Source organism: Rhamphochromis longiceps, linkage group LG13 (assembly GCF_057381845.1).
Source record: "Rhamphochromis longiceps isolate RC_006_pf linkage group LG13, R_longiceps_female_GT1.1, whole genome shotgun sequence".
Lineage (NCBI taxonomy): Eukaryota > Metazoa > Chordata > Actinopteri > Cichliformes > Cichlidae > Rhamphochromis > Rhamphochromis longiceps.
In genome coordinates, this window is record NC_140569.1 from 24,577,731 (window position 1) to 24,597,090 (window position 19,360).

At 42.8% G+C, this 19,360-nt stretch overlaps 1 protein-coding gene across 7 annotated transcripts in view; it reads right to left on the reverse strand.

Annotated features, from left to right (window-relative positions):
* sipa1l2a (signal-induced proliferation-associated 1like 2, genome duplicate a) overlaps positions 1 to 19,360 on the reverse strand; it is an 82,030-nt gene that overhangs the window by 54,228 nt on the left and 8,442 nt on the right. The window contains exons 1-2 of one of the 7 annotated variants that reach the window (XM_085428625.1): positions 10,116 to 10,458; positions 8,651 to 8,732 (exon numbers count right to left, since the gene is read on the reverse strand). The exons of 4 other annotated variants lie outside the window; for them this stretch is intronic. The gene's annotated coding sequence lies outside the window, so the exon portion shown is untranslated. Of the gene's footprint in view, positions 1 to 8,650; positions 8,733 to 10,115; positions 10,459 to 19,360 lie in introns of those variants that run through there. 2 more of the 7 variants (XM_085428624.1, XM_085428623.1) reach the window with 2 other exon arrangements.

A 19,360-nucleotide genomic window follows, 5' to 3' on the forward strand; every position in this document is an offset into this window, starting at 1 on the left:
GGTTTCACTCCTACATCACACTCTGTGTACTGAATAGCATGTTAGCATGCAATCTTGGATGCAGCCTACATGCGTAGATCTAGAGCAGTCTGTTTAAAGGCTAACTTTATCCCTAAAGTCTTTGTGAATTGTAAGCCAATACTTAAGAGATATCCACTGCTTTGCAACACTAAACATCCATTATCTCAAGACAACATGGGAGATATCCCCTAGCCAAAACAAACATGGAACCTCGGGGGAAGAAAATATTAAGTAGCTATACCCATATTTCTATTCCTGCAGCAAGACAGCCATTTTAGATTTTTCCTGGTCAACCAAAATTAATACCAAGTCTCCTTTAAAGGCATGACAGGGAGCAGTCTCCTGACCAACACCCAGACGTCGACTGAACACTGTTTTTTCACACTCGCAATTAGAGCGAGTGACAGCAAAATGCGCCACCTGCACAAACAGCTTTATCAGTGGTGACACTCCAATAGACGCTTTTAACGGATGACTGAGGACAGGAGGAACAAAGAAACTGACATACTGTAATGTCAGTGCATGACAACAAAACAGCATGACTGACTTCTCACTGTAGTCTGAGAGAGAAACAGACAGAAATCCTGTCAACACAGACAGAGCAAAGAACAATCAAAGCCTGACGTTTATTAGCGCTGTTTGCAGCATCGCGTCTGCACTTGAACAACTAAAAATGTTGAGGGGCTAAAAATAAGAGGACAACACCTCATTTTTAAACACTTAAAGGAAAAAAAAAATCTATTCTGAGTTTTTGTCTTTCAAGCCAGTCTCTTGAAACAGCAGATTAGCCTATTTAAGTTCATAAAGTCCAGCCTCTCCTTGTTTGTGTTGCTGCTTGGGGTCAAGCCAGGGTGAGCTGCCCTGGACAGGATAACCCAGTGAACATGGTGGTCTGTGTTTCTCTTTACTTTCTTCTATTAGCCAATTTCCCTTTGACAGTGATTAACGACCCGCACCATGTCTCGACCCCCACCTTCCTCCACCAAGTGAGGGTGCCACAGGCGACTTGGTCAGCAGAATCCGTGCTCCTGTGTGACCTGCTGGGAGAGTGTGTGTTTTCTGTCCTCTTTCTCTCCTTTCTTTTGTTTTGGTCTCCACAAGTGAAACAGCAGATGGAAAGGGGTGAGAGGTCTGCTTTCGCTAAGTGGAGTAATGCATCGCCATTATGGGCGTTTAAGACAAAAGGCCTGGTGAACAGGAGGAAGGAATGGCGAAGGCGAGATGGGAGAGAGGCCTAATTACAGTAATGAACTCATTTTCTGTCTGATGTTGGAGAGTCTGTCTTTCATCTTGGTTCATCCAGAGAGGAGTGGCCCAGCGGTTCTGACAGGTCTTAAAATAATCCTCTGACACTGTGTCCTGATTAAAGGCCCGCCAGATATTAATACGCTGTCAGAAAAGTGAACGTGTTCTGTCCACCACTCTGAGATTAATACTCTTCTTTTGCTAATAGGCCATTTCACCCGAGTGACTGACTTCTGCAGTCACTTGTGCAGAACTGCCACTGCGAGCACGGAGAGGAAGGCTCTCCGAGCAAAAGCATGAAGTGTGCTTTTGTTGGGTTTTGGTTCCAACTCTGCAAATGTTTATAGTTACAGATTTATCTAATGGACTAATAAGGGCACGCTGAGTGAAACCCTGAGCTACTTGAGCTATTAATGAGAAAACCGGAATTTTGCAAATGGTATTTATGGAAAAAGAGTCACAGTGCCAGGATGTTTGACAAAAACAGCACTGCACACATCAACGCTGAAGCACTTTGATGCCAGTCGCAAACACTTTCTGAGCGCAACATTATTAAGACTAATCCACTCAGCACTGACAGCACTTCAGGAAATTAGGAACATAGCGTGCACGTGAAAAAAGCAGAACCGTGTCATTAGCCCTTAAAAAAAAAAAAAAAAAAAAAAAAAAAAAAAAAAGTTCTTGAGAGGAATACTGCATCTTCGCTTACCCGATTTGTTGGCATCAACGCTCATTTCAGGTAGCAATTGATTCCTGAGTAGCTAAACATGCCACATAATAGCACGCTGTTAGGCCTGGAGTTATCTTTGAAAATATCATGTGCTGCTTAACCTTGAGACGCTCCGCTCGCACGGGTTGAGTAAATCGAGTGTTGCAATTGCTGAAAAGTCACCAAGAAGTCACAATCATTTCAGCAAAATATCAAGATTTGCATGTGTTTGAAGATCACAGGCACAATTTACCTTCAGGTTTTGCCCAGAAAAGACATTTGGCATGATATGTAACAACACCTTCAACTGAGATAATAACCGTCAAAACAGGAATCGAATTTTCACATTCCTATAAAATGTGGAATCCTCCTGTGTCCAACCTATTGCACCTCAGGTCAAAGTCAGACGTGTTTACTTAGTCCCGACCAACCTGCCTGGCCACTCTTGCGCCTTTGGGGTGAATGCAGGCCTGTAATTATGGCCAATTATCTTTAATAAAGCCTTGTGTAATTGAGCCACATTAATGCTCCTCTGTTCTCTGCAATCAGGAAGTTGTAGCTGGCCTCGTCCCCAAGAAGCCTCAACCTCAGGAGCAGAGGCCAAGCTGCGATGCAGTCATCCTCTCCTCTCCTCCTGCAGCCAAATTAGGGTGCAATGTAGACTAGAGGCCAAGATGATTACATCAATTTTCCAGCTCATGGACTTCATCATAAAACGGGTGAGGCAGTGTTGTGATGTGAATGAAATTTACAAGTCCTTCTCAATGAATTTGAAACCTTTTTTTTTTTTAACCTGCCTTCTGCCATTTTACACTGACATGCTGCAGACAGTCAGACATTAGGATGTGTCTCACTGTGTTCATCATTAACAAGGAGGAAGGGGGGATAAAATCCAAGCGGAAAGCAAACAAACCTGAAGGGACGTTTCACATGCTTCACTGCCCTCCGTTTGATTCCTCAATAAACTTAAAATAAAAACAATAAAATCGCGTTCCATATCACTCCGCACTCAAATGCGATCAAATCAGCGCTGCATACTGTGTTGGCACTTCTCCCTCCAAGGAGTTGATTTAAAACAACGTGGGAGCTCTGATTTCAATCCTCCATTGTCAGCAGCTGCTTGCAACCTTGTGCTGAGAATGGGAGGGGGGCATGTGCTGGTTTTAGATATTAAATTCATCAGACTCGCAGCAAGAGAAGGTTGGGGCAGAGATATCTGCAACCAGACACGGACATCTCCAATCTGATGGAGGAGAAAAGGGGGGGGGGGGGGTGTAAAAACAAAAAAAAAAAAAAAAACTTGTAGTCCTGCTTCACTGGAGCGATTCTTCACCTTAACTGGGTTGTTACAAAAAGAAGAATGAGAGGTTAAGCAGAGAAGGAAAAAAAATAGAATGGGAGTTTTGCCAAAACCAAGCTCAAAGAGATCGGTGCAATTAAAACCACAGAACCAATTAATTGGGCAATGTTATCCTTGAGAGTTCATTACTGGGGCCTGAGAAACCAGGCATGGCACCTTCCCCAAGGCCCTCCGTAACCAAAAGGACACTTGTAAAGAGGTGTTAAGACTGTGTGTATGCGTGTGCGTTACTGATCACATGAACTAAAGCTATGAAAGTATGGACCAAAGAACACGAAATGCACCATTCAACTTCTTCCTTTTTCATCTGCTGCTCCCACAATTCAACCACACAACAGGGAATAATCTCCCACCACCTCACACTCATATTAAGACTGATGCTAAAGCCCTGCCATTAATGGCCGAAGCCACTCCTTCCTCAACGCGGCGATAGAGCAGTGTATCTGAGCCGGTAAGAACCCAATCATCAAACTCCACCTTCTCTTATTGTGCTTAGACCACCTACCGAACACCGTGATGTGCCAATATTGCCTGCAGGGAGTAATGCTGAGATTTTAATGGCCAGTGTGAATGGAGGGTCACACCCTCAGTGGGCGGTAGGGAAGCTAGTAAAATGAGTCCCAGCCAGCTGCCTTATCAAGCCTAACATGATGAAACTACAGACTATATCAAGCCTTCTTATCCTTTAAAATATTCACATGGTTTGGAAAACACATAAAACAAAATTTAACAATATTTAAAAAAAAACCTCATAAATATTTAGGTTAAGTAGGGTTACGCAAGAAGTAAGCTACGGAATTAAAAATATTACTTCAGCAGGGACCAATTTCACAGTGTTGTCCATCAGCGAGGATAGAGGGATGTGACTGTCACTTACCAAACAGACGGTCAAAATCATCCTCCATTTACCCACTACTTCCCCTCCATCCTTTCCTCCTCATAAGTCACTGTCACTCAAGGCTCTGGTATACTTGGAAATCAAATTTGGCATGTCTTCAAAGGCTCTGGGTGTGTAACTGGGGGTCTGCAGAATTTGCAAGTCACACAGAATGAAGGCCAGAAATCCTGACAGTTGTGCTTAAAATGAACACCCACACACACAGGCACACACACACACGCACGCACACACACACACACACACACACAAAGAAATGGATGTGGTTCTGCATTACAACAACAATAAGCAAATGAGGAGAGGGCATGTTTGTTCTCTTAACCAAACAAAGAGATTACGCTTTTCTAACAACACATCAAGAGAAGAAGAGCTGCTGAATGCCAGCTTCCCCTTGAATGACATGCCAAAATGAGTGAGCCTATTCATTAAAAACAACCTCTCTTTAGCATTTAACACTTAAAAAAGGTAATACTTCAAGAATGCAAATAAGTAAACTTGGGGTAACTTATTTCATTATATGAAATGGAGACAGCTTAGGGTCCTTCTGGTTTTAATTTGGATCATGAGTCATTGGTAATTGCAGGTCAACTCAGTGACTAAATAAACAATAGGTTGCATGGTCCACAAAGTACATGCACAACAAAGACCACATCTTTAAGAAGAAGGGAAAAAACCCCACACACAGAGCGGAGACCGTTAACTAGCTAGAATTGCTGTGGACAAGATTTTGCAAACATCTCAGCAAGTTCTGACTTGTAGCAATCAAAGCCAAACGCTGGGCAGTTTATTTGTCGCAAACTTGTCCTGTTGACTGTGAGAACATTTGTCTATGAGTGTACCATCAGCACCAACATCTTTTAGTACTAATCTGCCATCTCATTTTTCTGTCATAGTCCCCATATGTGTACTGTGCACAGCCTCCGACACTGTAAAAGCTCAAACAAAAACAAATTAAGAACTTCAGTCAAAGGGTCATTGTAAGCTTGCTAACCCTCTCAAGGCAGGCGTTGCAGATTTGCAACAGTTAAAAACTAACAACCTGATTACCCCACATACATATTTTATGAGTTGTTTTTTTTTTACTCAGAAGTACCACTGCAGGACTTGGTTGTGCATTAGTAACAAAAAGTTTAATTTGAGCCTGAGAGGGTTAAATTTAACGTCACTATTCATATTTAGTCATGCATCTAGAGTAGCAGCACTTGCGATACTAATTTAAAAAAAAAAAAAAAAAAAAAAAAAAAAAACACAACAACATCCCAGGTGTTTTATTGCAGGGTTGGATTTCAACTCATAACCTTCTGTTTGATAAGCAAAGATGATGTACTGCCATGTGATGTGCTAACAACCGCTGTATCCACTTCAAGATACGTCTCAAAAGTACTGTATTACTTTACCCATTGGGTCGCTGTGAAAAAGAATGTTCCACTTACTTTCTTGTTACATATTTAGACATGTTTCCATTTCCTTTAATGTACTATTATCAGCTAGGCACGGGTATATATACACAGTTGGTACACTGTGTCACCCCAAGATTTCTGGAACCAACAGTTGCTGTTGTTTCTATGGAAAATACACAACCTGCTATACCAGATTTTCTCAACTTGACATTTACAGTTGATTTCACCAGTGTTTTCAAACACAGAAGTTGTCTTGACAGGCCAGCTATACCAATAATGTCAGAGTGCTACTCTCTTTGGCAAGTGTCATTTTTTAAATATGCGCCAGAAAGAATGACACCATCCATGAAGTGATTTTCTGAAGGACAGTCCCTGGACTCCTATTTTTCCGTGATCTAGCTCCACATTTAGACTGAATTCAGTCCAAGATTGTTGACTCACTTGGTAACTAAACTTTTTGTAGAGGAAACCTGATATTTACCCTTTTAGATCATATCAGCTTAGAAGAAATACATCTAAAAAACACATACACACAAAAACATTCATTTTGAATTTGGGCTTTTTACAGTGCAAACCATCTACAGAAACAAGGGCATCACCGCTGAAAAGTCTGACAAAATCCAATATGCCTGGCACTGCCCATAATTACACAACCACACAAACACATGCAGTGACCTCATGAGAGAGTGATGATTGGCATGACAGCAGCAGCGGAGATTAAAGACATAAAATGTTACAAAAGAGTGGAGCCTGAGTTCATATGGGCGTGTGCTTGTGGAGAGAGAGGCTCTGAAGCGAAGCAACTTCCACAGGAGCATGAGAGACAATTAGAGGTTTGTTTTCTTTTTTATATCTCAGCGCATCCAGACCTTAGTTGAACCAACAGAAGACGAACAAGTAGGAAAGATTTAAAAGAAGAAAAAAAAAAGGAGGTCAGACAGCACAGAGTAAACTATACTCTCACCCACTCACCCTTCACCCAGCCTGACAATGCACTGTGGGAAATGCCCACATTTACTAATGCCCAGTCAGTGCCGCAGGTGCACAGGTTTTAGGAGTAAAGAAGCTATTGGAAAGGGGGGGAAAAAAGACCAGAAAGCGCCCACCAGAGTATCTGCAGGAATCTAACCTCTGGCATAAGTGCAGCTTCAAAAGAAGTCTATTTATGCTCTGTCTGCATTTTGATCTATATAAAACTCAAGTAAAAATCCTTTCACCTGTTTCCCTTCTGGATCAAGTGGACTAGATGGGAAGCTTTTCAAAGAGGAAGTTGCTTCATACCAGAATCAGACTTTTATACTTCCACAGCATCCTAAAATTGAACGGCTTTCCACAGACACAAGACGGAAAACGGCTGGAATACAAGTGGCAGTAGAGACATTTTCCGAGCTGAGCCGAATCTGATAATCTGCTTCTGTGGCTGCTGCTCTAACCCGAGGTGACGGTCCTCCAGCAGTTACCGAGCCACACCTCATCTGTCAACAGCTATGCTCTCACAATGTACAATTAAACAAAAGATAGCCGTTTGCTTCGCTGTGGAGTTTGCGGTTTGGGCCGGTGGTTATTTGTAGCCTTAGTCTTATCAGGGAGGCGGCTTACATGAACATGAACACGCAGTCCGTTTTCCTACACCAGCGCGCCCTGAAGCCTGCTCTGCTTTGTGCTGGCTGTAGCTCCATCTGGAATGTGCTGGCTACAGCTGAGTCTGAGGCTCAGGGGTCAACCACGATGTGACTCTATTTCACTTGGTTGAGGGAACAGTGAGTATTTACCTTACAGAAACTACAAAAAAAAAGGGAATTCTTTTCATTTCCTGCACACTTTCAAATCCCGTAATATCTACCATATGCTCCACTATAGACAAAGAAAAAGGCTCCGCCAGAGCAAAGTGGCCTAAATAATTGTGAGTCTGTAGAGTGAACTTTGGCTAAGGGGTAAATACAAAGACAACACAATTACAGCTAACATAAATGGAGTCTTAACACTTTGGAATTACCAGCATTTGACTCTTACAGTGTAGCCTGATTTTCATCTCAGTCACAATTAAAGATAAAAATAGCGACACTAACAACACCCAAGCTTTTTAATGTCAGCACGTCAAGTAACCGCTTACAACCTGGCTGAAAATTTTTTAATAAGTCTTCTCTAAGGAGATGACAAAGAATCAAGAGCTAAAAAGTTTTGGTAGTTACAAATTTGGCTTTCTCTCTTACTCGTGGTTAAAAACCAAACACCTGTAACTCACTTTAAAAGAAATGAAGCTGAGGGGAGGTTGGGTGATGAACAATACAAAGACATAGAGAGTAAAAGTAAATCAAGACGTGAATGGTTTAAATAATTAAAAAATTAAAAAAATAAAAAGGCTCAATAGAGAGTTTGCAGAAATATACAATGCAAGAGTCAAAAAAACAAAAACAAACCATGACTGTGCATTGATTTCTTTCATATAAACATGGCTTCAAAGTCACTGTCTGCATTGCAAAGTTATAAAGCATGTTTTAAATTGATGTACGTTAAGAGCCTCTAAAACAATCACTTAGTGTTTTTATATGCTGTAGGCTCATTAAACATCAAAACACATCCTCTTAAAGCACTTCAAAAGCTCTGAAGCTTGGTTGCAACTAAGCTGACAGTTCAACCCTCAAGTAATTTGTCATATTTCCAGTGCAAGTATAAAATACCCCATATGAATTTGCTGCATGGCTTTAAATTCCACTGCCAAGTACTGCATTACGGATGACAGCCATTGATAAAATTACCACTGCAGCACTAGAATGATGACCTTTACATGCCAAGATTAACATAATTACTAACAGCAATCCATCAAGGGGTAGCTTAAGCGCATCACATCGACAAGGTGTGGAGCTGAGCTATGCGTCAAAGCTATGTTCTGGAAAAGAGCCCCAGTTGCTCGGACTAAAGCTCATATAGAAGGAGCACAATAATCATGGTGCTGGCTATAAGCAGTGCAGGAGAGGCAAGCCTCCTCTTGGTTCTGCTTGAAAATGGGAGTCTCCTACCCAGTCGCTCTGCCAGCTGGCCGTCTGCCCAGCGCCTGCCGGGCAGCACACTGCCATTGTCCTTTAGTTGTTTCAGGGTGATCTGAGAATTAAAATAGACAGGACAACAGATTCTCCCTGTTTATTCGCATGGAAACAAAGAACAAGAACTGCAGGAAAGTGACAGAAAGCTCACAATGCACCAATTAAAAGATTAAAGCAATGTTGCAAACTTGGCTACGGACAAAGACAAAGAGTCCCCCGTTCTCTCCTCTGTTGCAATACTAAAGAATACTGACTAATATGACTAATTGAATGCAGTGTTATTGGAAATCTGACTAGCAGCGCATTCACAAAGCACTTATTTAAAGGTCATTCAAAATTATCAGCGTCACAGTCACACTCCTAACATGCATGCAAAGTTTTAGATGTCACTTCCTGAATCCATTAGGTCTCACAGACTGAAGCTCCTGAATGTTCCCAACAGAAGGAGACCGTGTTTGTTCTTGGCTGCTCTGGTGGAGCCCCACGAACAGAGACCTCTGTGCTGTGGCCCTTCTCCAAAAGGGACCATCTGTCCCCCGCAAACTGGGCCTAACCACAGCGGCCCTCTCTGCTATGGGGCGACAGAAAGGGACATGCAGGGTTGATGTGGCCCAGCAAGTCTCCAGAATAAACCACCACCTATTTCCATCAGCACACATCATCCCCCACCCCGCCACTTCCCAGCAGCCTGCTGCTTTCTTAGCTACAGCCATACCAATGGCAGCCTGTTCAGAAAAGTATACTCTCTCTGGGAGAGGAGAAGAAAAACTGTGAGAGGAGAACTCTCAGTTTGCAAAAGGAAAGTGTTCAGCTCGAAAGCTCTCAGAAGATCTGTGCTTCTGCTGTCAGGTCAGGCAGAGTCCACGCTGTCACATTATCACAGGCGAGAGAGGGGAAGTAGGTGTTTGACGCGGTTAAGACAGAGTCAACACACTGACGCAAACACATTCACACGCATCAGCTGGGCAGCAGCACTTATGCAGCCTGACAGCAGGGCGACCTCAGCACGCGTCGCCGCCATAGACCGTCTTTCCCTCCTTGTACTCAGTGCAGCAGCTTTTTATTTCCTTTTCAAAGTTTCTTCCTCACCGTCAGCCCGGTGCTGCTGACAGAATTTTGGTGTAAGAGAGATAATTTGGACTTCAGGGCAGCAGCTGCAATCTCTGCTGCTGACACAAAACCATGTTCAGTCAATCAGTGGATGTGAACGAAAGACAGGAGCAAGCACGGATATACAGATGAATCACTCAGTCACCTCACAAGAACTGTCTGAAACACAGAAAGGCCGTACTCCACTTTTTATGAAGCTGATGCTGCATATAAATGCGGCTCAAACAAAAGTTCATGTTAACTAACGTGCATTATTTAGCCTTTACACCATTTTCCTGTGTGAGGCCATTAAATGAAAAAGCAACAGTAGATAAATAGTTGCCATGCTTACCTGATTAATAGAGTCCTTTTTCATCAGAGCCATAAATTCTAAGAACAGAGACCTGTGAGCTACTGTGGTAATGAGCTCACTGTGGAGATGCTATCCAAGTGCATTAAATCCATCAGCCACTTGTTGAGCACAAGCCACCCAAAAGCACACAAAGAAAGAGAGGAACCCGACACACTCCACGGCAGAAAGCCTCGAAAAATAAACTGCAGCACCTTCCTTTTGCTCCTTTACTAACAGCTAGCTTGGAAAGAAAAATGGAGAAAGGTATAAAGAAGAGAAGGAGAGAGTAAAATCAGGACAAGTCTGGCAGCTATTTGGAGTCAATTTAGTGAAATGCATACAGCTGCCCCTTAATGCACACAGCCCTCCCCCCTGTGACAAAGCCACCAACAGCTGAATGAGGCTGCAGCATTAGCATATGTAAGGGAAAGTAGGTGGCTGTGTTGGCTAAGAGTTGGGGTGGGGAGCAATGCTGAGTGTTGGTGTTGGTGGTTGGGGGCAGGGAACGGACCGTGACATTCAGAGCTTCTCGGGCTGACAGGAAGGACAAGAATGGAGGGGAAAAAAGAAGAAAAGAAAAATTGGGGGGGGGGTTAGCTATTGTTCCCAGAAAAAGATCCCCAGATCAAGCCTGTGACCTTCCAAGTTCCTCATGATGGCTGACATTTGGAGTGATGGGAGATGCAGGAATCCACTTATCCATTCTCTCTTATGAACTACAGCTTGGTACAAAGGTCTGTCTGGCAGACAGAGCTAGCAGCAACCACGACCACCTTAAACACAGAGATAAGCGGAGAAAGGCCCAGGAGGAGGCATGGTTTTTTTTCCCCAAAAAATGATAATCCCTCTATCCACATGCCATATGCTAAGCACTGCATACTTTTTCCCATCAGCAGCAGAGACTGCAGCAACCAGACACGAGGGGAGGCAGGGAGGGGTGAGGTTATGATGGTCTTCAGAGCAAGAAAGGAAGAGAAATGTATGAAAACAGAACTCTGCAGGACACCCCTCTCTGGTGTTTTGAAGCAAACAGCTGTGGTTTTAAGGTTTACACACTCTCCCGTGCACAAACACACACACACCAACCAACAAAGATTAACTTATGTGCTGCTTCATATCATCTCATAAAAGTTGCACAGTGAACACTACAGATGATCACTTCTCTGTGCCTGCCAAGTTGGTAGTCCATTTAAAAAAAAGTTTCATATGGCACTGTAATTTTCACTTTCGACATTAGGCTGCCATTAAGTGTTTGTTGATGAGAGTCACCCGTGGTCAGCTTGCTGTGTCAAGGCTCTAATATGGATTTAGTGAAGGAGGCTGGTTGGAAATCTGTAAAGGAGTGGCTGAAATATGGGTGTGGAGAGCAATAACTGTGACCTACACCACTGAGGACAGTACTGCTGCAGAAGAGTGGCTTAAAAACTGAACTTGTGCCTTTTTAGTAACTACAACCGACTATTTGTAAATATGTTTATGTAACTGAAACTATTATTTCTCAAAAAGTCAGCCTTCCCGAGACACAGGAAGGCTACAGAAAGAGCATATAATGTTACATAATTAAGCTTCAGGGGATTTAATTGAAAGGACCCAAACATAGTGACAACTCTAGCCACTTCCTGATAACGGCTTTGCTCAGTTTATGGTTGGAGGTAGGAACGTGTTAATAGCAGGAAATGACAGACTTTAATCAAGTTGAATGAATGGCAGCGGGTACAAGTCTTTGTGCCACAGTCTTCCTTTGATCCAGCCTCTGCAGGCAGGTTCTCAGCTTTGATTTGAGTTGAGGGGAAGGAAAGAGTTTTATTTGAAGAGTGGGAAGCCCACAGGAGGTAACACTTAAGAGTTCTTGTCACTGCATCCCAGCAAACAGACAAACTATTCATCAGCCTACACACATGTGCAAGCAGGGCCTGTGGAGAAACGCACAATCCCACAAACGCTGCTCGTTTGCACACTGACGGACGCGTTTGATGGGTAATTTACATAGTGAAGGTAGTCATTACACAAGCGGATACGCATGCAGAACAGCATACATTCACAAAACACTAAAATAACATATTTTCTAAGCTCATGTTTCAAACACTCCAGAAAGAATTTGGACTCATTTAAGGAAATATACTGAAAATTGGGGTCTAAGCTAGTGGCCATCTGGTCCATTCTGAATGAGCTGAAATATAACGAAATAATGTAGTTTTAGTGGCAGAAGAGACACTAATTCCTGTAGAAAATTGCAATCTGGTCGAAACTGTTGATTTCCTGAGTTAATCTCATAAACTTTTTCAACTCTTTATGTAGATTTAAAGACAAGCGAAGCATTCTTCCACTTGTAGCTAATAACTTAATATATTGCACACCTAATGAAGTTTTAAAGGAAATAATTTTGCTAGCTTTTTCTCCAGAGAAGCTAAGAAAAAAAGGTGTTTTCCAGGTGTTACCACAGTGGTTGGAGCTGCACATTTGATTTGAAACAAAACATCCGATTTATTAGGGCGAACACTTGGAACACACCAGCTTGTGTATCCCTGAGACTGGGCTTGTGTTTCCTTCTGGTCTCAGACAGGGCATCTACACCATGTATGCCACTTTACATAAAAGAAAGTGAATAAAAGCCAACTAAAAAATAAAATAAAATTTAAATAAAATAAAACAGCCCAGACTATATCATACCTATGGCAGAGCAAGGGTAGGATTTGTTTTGTTAAGCTAGGCGTGGTTAAAAATAAACAAAAAAGGTTGGGCTAAATAAAGCTGTCTATACAGCAGCAGCACTAACAACTTAATATCAACCCTTTTCATCATATTGATGTCAAAAGCTTTGGAGCGTTCATAAAACGACTCGATGGATAAAAATACTAATTCGACACTGAGATTATTTGTGTCTGTGAAGCCTTTTGATTCTCAGCAACCTTGAGTGTGACTCATGTCATTCCACAGCCAACTTGCAGCTTTCCTCAGCATGGCCGTGAGGAACCCATTGAGCCTTGCTATATAATTACAGTAAACAAGTTAACAAAGGGGTTTGCCTGATTGCTTCCACCAGGGAACATTTAATAACCCATAGAGAATCAAAGGTACCTGTATCTGCTGAGATTGAGCCTCTTTTCATGAGCGTGTGACGATAGCCAGGCATGTGATACACTTGCTTCTCAGTATTTTTAGTCTGGCTGATAACAGCAGGCTGTGGGAGCACAAGTTTCTCTTTTAGTTATGTACAGAGGGTACTGTAAGGAAAATGGCCAGTTTCCCCTGCTGAGAGGAAGGCAGGAATAGCAGCTGGCAGGCAACAGTCAGACACATCATCTCTTGAATGTCACTACTCCCCTACCATCTCCCCGCCTCCTCTCCTTTCCCTCTCTCCACCTTCTCTCAGTTTATTCTGTATCTGTTGTCCAAATTCACCAAAGAGCCAGAGGCTGCGCTGCCGCCTCCACCATCCATAACACTCCATCTATACAACAGGGGAAGACAGCGAAAGAGAAGGGGGTAGTGGGCACATGAGGTGAGCGGGTGGAGAGTAAACAGCAGCTCTGCATCCCTCTATGTTGTTGCTAGGCAACTTTTTCTGCACATGACAGCCTTGAGTGACAGCAGACCTCCCTTCTGAACAAAGATGGAAACTTGAGGGAGGGAAAGGAGAAAGGAGGAGAGAGGGGCACAGAGATCAGCGGTGAGTCAGAGAATTCAGGGAAACACGCATTATTGCTTCAGGCAGTTTGAGGCAAAACAAACACAAATGAAACACAAAGAGAAAATCAATAGTCTATAAAAAGAGGGGAACCAAAAAGATGCCAGATGTGCAAGAGAATATCAATGTAGCTGTGATGGTTTCAAAGCTCTCAAACAGTTGTAAGATGATTAACAGAAGAGGTAAATAAAAAATACACTAAAACGCTATTTTTTTTTTTTCAAAATAACTAGACAACTTTGCCATTTGGATGTCTAAATGATTGAAATACATCGCTAGATGGTCAATACTATAAGCTGTATATAAAATATGGACGCAGTTGCCATGGCGTCATCTCTGGTTTGTGAAGACCCAATTTGAAGCATCGAATTTCACCTTATGGCTTTAACCACATTTAAACAAGACGGTCGAGTGCTAGCACTTATTGCGTGCTAGTTGGGGTGGTTGTAGCTCAGGTGGCAGAGCAGGTCAGCCACTAATCAGAAGGTCGGTGGTTCGATCCCAAGCTGCCTCCTGGCTGCATGCCACCTACTGGTGGTGGTCAGAGGGCCCGGTGGCGCCTGTGTCCGGCAGCTGTGGCTACAATGTAGCTTGCTATCGCCAGTGGGTGAATGACTGAATGTAGTGTAAAGCGCTTTGGGGTCCTTAAGGACTAGAAAAGCGCTATACAAAGCGCTATACAAATACAGGCCATTTACCAGTTGTGGTTATTAGCTTGTAGCTTGTAGAATGCATCTTGTTAGCCAAGCTAGCTAGCTTGGTTAAAAGAGGACAACTAGAACTTCACTTACACACACAGACTTCTTTTGTCTGCTAGTATGATCAGCCACACAGCCATCCATCTTCTTGTCAGATAACTGGATTCAAATGCTCCAAACAGCAAGACAAAGGTCCAGTTCAGTGACTCAAATTAGCCTAGCAGACAGCTAGCTGTGCAACCCCCCCGTTCCTTTGACTTCCCCGTCACTCAAAATGGCCACAACTTTAATAATCAACATTAAATTTGCCTTTTAAACTTTTTAAAAGGATGAGTCAGACAACAACACACCCCTCTACATGTTGTCATGAGGAGGGAAATGCTCAGTTCAGCTGTAAATTGAGTGGTCGAGTGGTTGTTCAGGGAACTTTTGTTTTCAGCCTCTTAGGCAGTCCTTACAGCCCAATACATGGGAGACAACAAATAATGCTTCATTTAAAATCTGAGCACCACATTTCCCAAATCATTTGCTTTGCAACCGTATCTCTGTTTATACCAGATGAAGAAGACTTCATTCCCTGCTGCTATAGTCACACTGCTGAGCAAACCCATAGATTAATTTTTGAACAGTACAACATTGCCACTGGCTTGCTGAACATATCTTATCTGAGCAAGTTGTTTTCATTTTTTGCACACAGTATATCATTACCAATAAACATATGACTGGGATCTCCTGAGGCGAGCACCCATCCTAACTTTAGTTTGGTAAAAAAAATTGGCCAACACCAGTGGTTCAGGTTCAGTGCATTTTGTGTGCAGCACAGATGACGTCCTTCATCCATAAGGGACATAATAAGGGTTTGTGACGAGTGCAGTGGTTAAAATTAGCAGGTGAATGATAATCACTGGCCAGAGAGCTGCTTTTCATTGGAAGTTTGGCAGGGGAAAGAGTGCAGATGCCAAATCAGAGGTGCTGCGCTACGGACGTGTGCAGAGGCATTAAAGTAGCAAAGGAAAGCTGACACTGGCAACTTTGCCCTGTTAACGATATGGTTTCCAGTGTTTTTAAAGGACCGCAGAAGATGCCAGATGCCTGCTTCACAGCTGGCTAGAGAAGTTGGGTGTACGCTACAAACAAAACAACTGGTACAGCAAAAGCTAAGTGATCATATGAATCCAGATGCTGGAAATGTCGTAGGTGCTGAAAATGAAAGTCTACTACCAACGAGATTGGAAGGAAAGAAACATGTAAGATAATCTAACTACAACACTAAGAAATAAAAGATTAACTTTTTTTTTATAAAAGTGAAGTCTGTGGCCATCTGGAGCATATGTTCCAGCAGAACAACTTCCTTCTGTAATTAATGAAGTTATCCAAAGGGAACAGGCTGATTAAGTGAGAACTCTGCTTATTCTCAACAGGCAGTGTTTCCAGGGCTCAGAGAGAAATGGCTCTGATAGAATTCCTGAGGACGAGGCGGCCCTAGTTTGTCATGCAGCTGGCATCTCTTTTATGGAGTCGCTTTCAAAGCTTTTCCCCCTACAAGTGGCACCAAAAACATCTGTTCCCAGGACAGCCACCCACATGAGAGTTTGCCCTGCGCTAGCAGGATGGCCTGTAGATGCAGGCAACAACCGACATGCAAATCTACATGTAAAACCCCAGACAGCAACATTGCGACAGTTAAGACAATAATATGCAAAGAGTCACAAAGGGGAAGGGAAAGATAAAGAGACAGGACAAATAAGAATGGGCAGAGTGGGCATGGGAAATAATGACTGTATCAAAAAGTAAAAAATAACTTGAAAAAGCAAGAATGAAAGAAGGCAGAGAGACCCTTAATAACAAAAGATGATAGGTAATAGTGAAAGGGGAGCACAATAGCTTGTACAGCCAGGAGTCAGTGTCTCCTGGCTGTGTAGTGGTACTTCAAATCTCAGGCAGAAGACCAATTTGACCTCCATCCTGTTCAAAGCAGTCCTGTTAGTGGAGGGGCCTGGTAATGTCTGATGAAGCAGCAGTAGCACAGCTATATTAAGCCTGCAAAGACCAGGGTGTACGAGGTGCACTCTGCGAGTGCTCGGAGCTGTGTAAAACACTCGGTATCATTAAAAGCAGTGTGTTTAGGTACTGTCCACAGCCCTGTAAAGAGACTGCAAGTGGGGGGAGGATGGATAGAAGGAGGAGATGGGAAATGGTCCGAGTTATTTCCATTCCCTCAGCCCGTTTATGGAAACATTATGGGAGCAAGGTTCAGTTCTCACGGAGGAGGAAAAGATTTGGAGAGTGAGCGGGTAAGAGCGAGAGACATGAGAAAAGTGAAGGAGTGAGTGAAAGCGAGGGAAAGGAGGAGGGACTGTAGAAATGCTGCTTTTAACCATTTTCTCTGGAAAAGACCTCGCTCTGTGTGTGTCCTGCATTGTGCAGTTCTCCCTCTGGCAAAGGCCACAAAAGCCTCCATTTATCTCTCCTGAGCATCTAGCCTTATTGAGAAAAGGCCCTGAAAGGCAGGCAGCCATCACATGTGCCAGGGTGACATGGCTTTTCCCTTGTTAACACTTTAGTCTTGCACCCAGAGTGCACCCAACACAATTTCCACCAGAGTGAGAGATTACTCCTGCCGACAAACGGGGGAGGAAGAAAAGTAGTAGTACATCTGTTCTATATATTTGCATTTCTTTGGTTGAGATCACAATGCACCACTTGACTCTGTGGAAAGCGAACATTCCCAGTCAGGCATGAGAAACCCACCCTATCAATGAGGCCTTTTTCCACCCTTTGGTTTCTTTAACCGGGTAACGGCACATCACAAGGAGCAGCTCGCACAATCTGTCAACTCGGAGGCAGACGGGGCCAGTTTATTCGCGATTCGCTCTCATCGCTTTCTATTTACTCAGAGTTCTCGGGAGCAAGAAAGGAGAGCAAGAGCAATTTTAGGACATTGCAATGTGTGCTATTCAGCAATCTCCAGCTCTAATTGCAGAGGGAGAGGAATTTTGTACATCTCCAGCATTGAGGCACAACAGCTGCAGCTGGCATGGCATGTGGTGGGTGTGTTTAAGGGAGGTGTGGTGGCTACAAGTGTATCAAAAAATAAAAAATAAATTAAAAAAAAAATAACAAACAGAAAAAAGCCACCCACACGCTCACACCTTTGCATAAATTTGCAAAAATGCATCTTTGTCGCATCATGCCTCTGCACTTTTTGTCTTTAATACTGTGCACACCTTACCATACTCGAGGGAAATTACTTTGCTCTAAATCTGTTACGCTCTTTTCTGCCGCCCGTCAGCACCACACTTGATCTCACTGATTTAGACGGGAGTCAGCTGCCGTAAACAATTACTGCCTAGATGTCGTATACGTTAACTAACCAGTGAAACCAGCAGGTCAGATCCACGCATGTCTGACTTTTATAAAATGTCATCACTTCATCATCTTATCCTATTAGACATGTGAGAGCGCTTTTGTCACAATCAGTAAATGAACTCTTGACTTATGGGCAAAAACATTTTTATTTTAAAACAGCGAAGCATCACAAAATCCCCTCAGGCTTTATTATGTTCTCAAGAAAGGATGTGCATGAGGTCACAGACACCTTGATCTTTCACCAAACCTAATCAGTCCTTCCTTTAGTCTGAGTGATGAAAAACGCACTCCAGCGCATATCTACATATCGTTTTTGCAAGCCATCATCAACCTCTACTAATTGTCTGGATTTATATGTTCACATATCTTATAAAACGTTAAAAACAAAAAGTGTGGAGAGGAGGTTGGGAAATTATTGCTTTTGCTTTATTCGGCTTCCACACAGTATGCTTTTTTTTTTTTTTTTTTTTTTTTTTTTTTTTTGAATGGTAAATGAAGAAAAGTGTCCAAGGAGATGAAAACAGATGAATTAATTCCTCCTACCAGGAGCCTGGTTTACTGATAGGACCTGACGTGTGGGTCCTTGGTGATTGAGTGACCTTTGAGCTTCAGAACAGATTGAGGCCAACGATCTGATGAGGTGCCCTTATGAAGGAAGGGAGGGAGTGAACAAAGAGTGGAAATAAAATCCCAACAGTCATAAGGAGTACGATTCTACCCCACACCGTAGCTTCTCTTCCGCTAGTGAATGCACGTCTTTTGACATCAATATTTATGCAATTTCAGATTGACATACACAGAGCCGGAGCTAGAGTCTTTAATGTACTTGACCTCAGTCGTGCAGAGATCAGTCACAAGATGAAGATTGCGCACAGGAAGGTGACTGTCCTTAATCACAGCACTGGACAGACTTTACTATTCCTCACTTCCTTATCTCTAAACTGCAGCAGGCTCCCAAGAATTTCACCAAGATGGCAGCATTTGGAGAAATCACCAGGCGCTGGCATCAGTATAAGTTACACCGACTCAGTGGAACAGAGGAAAGCCTTGCTTTTATTTTGGTAGATTGCTGGACTATTTCCAGCAAGGGCTGATAAGATGAATGACTCCCACAAGCTGTTCCTACACACCAAATCTGCCTGGTTAATAAGAGATACACATACTTTAGAACTTTGTTGGAGTCTGTTGGATAACGTTTGCATCTGACCTTGAAATATTTGATTTCTTAGCATTACTATCATCCCTGAGAAACCACAGACACTAACACTATTCGGTTCAATATTAAATCAATAATAAGCACAGCCCACAATGAGACTCCTGGGGCAAAATCCTATCATGCTTCTTTTCAGCACTGATAGCCCTATTCCCACAGAATTTGTACAACCGGGGGAGCTCATTTGATTTTGAAATGACAAACCCCACGTCTATATTTCGTGCACCACATTCATACGGGATAGTGGTGTTTATGTTTTACTGGAATTAACAGACAT